This window comes from Propithecus coquereli, unplaced genomic scaffold (assembly GCF_000956105.1).
Source record: "Propithecus coquereli isolate 6110/MARCELLA unplaced genomic scaffold, Pcoq_1.0 Scaffold30, whole genome shotgun sequence".
NCBI lineage: Eukaryota > Metazoa > Chordata > Mammalia > Primates > Indriidae > Propithecus > Propithecus coquereli.
This window is the reverse complement of record NW_012148619.1, coordinates 3,818,557-3,820,178: the sequence shown is the minus strand read 5'-3', so window position 1 is coordinate 3,820,178 and position 1,622 is coordinate 3,818,557. Positions and strand designations below refer to the sequence as shown.

Genomic DNA, 1,622 nt, shown 5'->3' with positions numbered 1-1,622 from the left:
ATTCTTGAGTGTGAAAATGTTTTTGAATTCATAGCATAGTTTCATAATTTTGAGAATTATTTTCATTTCAGCCTAAACAAATTTATAGTCTTTGTGTACTCCAGAGCCCTGCAAGGCCCAACATAATGGGCAAATACAGGATCTGCCAATATTGGTCATTCGTAAGTTACTAAATAGACAAAAATGTGCAGTTTTTGTTAGGAGTTGTCAGAACATGAGGGTTATAAATTTAGATCCACTAAGGGGTAGTTATTTTCCAGTATTGCATCTGCCTTTGCACTGTATCTGATTATTCTTCTTGCAAGTGTGTGCTGTAGTACCCAGTATAAAATAAAGGAGAAATTAATTAGCTACTCCAAAAATCAACTCTAAATATATGCCTTACCATCAGTAGGTCATCAGAAGGAACTGTACATTTATGTCACTCAGAGTAATAAAGTTTATTCACATATGTATTAGGAATATAGCTTGATTTATTCTTAGTATATTCCTGATTGTATGGTTTTTAGTAGTAGAGTGCTAGATACCATTCTTAAAACTTTTTAGATCATTTAAAAGGTAATTTGCTATTGTTGCAGAATAGCAGTTCTTATTAATATCACATAATTCAATTTACTTGATCCACTGTGTTCCTGACAAATTTTTTTTAATTTAATGAAATGCAAGATTAGCTTTTAGTTAATTTTTTTCTGGAAAAATTATTTTAAAATCTTATTTAACAGCACAAGAAGAATAGTGGTTTTTTACCCCTTTCCCTTTGTACTCTATGGGTTCTGTCTTAAGAGCTTTATAGTCAGCTAGCATGTTATATAAACTCCCAGGCTCCAGCTACTTGGGCCCTATATTTAGTTCACTTTGTTAGTAAATGACTTCACTTTATTTGGGTCTTGCATTATTCTGCATATCAGATTTAGCTTCATGTGATACCTAGCCTCCCTTTCTTTATGTGAAATATTTTAGATGAAAGTAAAAAAAAAAAAAAAAGCCTCATTTATTTTTTATACTTGAGAATGTCTATTGGTTTACTAAATGTTTCAAGAGTGCGAGGGAAATCCTTCACAAAGCAATCTAAAATGGTAAATATTTTATGATAACTGGTTTCTAGCTTTAGTCCTCTGTACAAATATCAGTCTCTGTGTTGGGAATGAAAAAAGCTATGAATAATTACTAAGTACAATTAGTAGTTTCTAATTTGCGTTTATATAAATTTCAGGTAAATAATTTACCTTTCAGAAGCTATACAATTGCCATGCTAAATTACAGGTTCTGTGTTTAGGGTGAAAAAAAAAATGAGGCTCTTATTTGTAAACAGAAACTAGTGCAAACATTTTGGTTGATGTTGCCTGGATAAAAAATTAAATGGACTTTATGAGTCAATTAGATCCAAGAGTTAGAAGAGTTAATGAATATTAAGGTAGATCGGTGAAAATGTAGTATAATCCTTAATCAGGTACAGTTTTAATATCTAGTGTAATTTTGCATGAAAATGGCAAATAACCATTACTCTCTTTCAATATTTGTTTGTACTTTATGTTTGGAACCCTGCCAATTCTGGCCTGGTTTATGACTAGGTTACTTATAATTCTGATTAGGCAATAAGCAAAAGTGTCTTGTACTTGATT

General features: G+C 31.1%; 1 protein-coding gene across 1 annotated transcript in view; it reads left to right on the top strand.

The window, feature by feature from the left end:
• The window catches only part of HIPK3 (homeodomain interacting protein kinase 3), a 132,019-nt gene that overhangs the window by 50,667 nt on the left and 79,730 nt on the right, over positions 1-1,622 (top strand). The window lies entirely within an intron of this gene.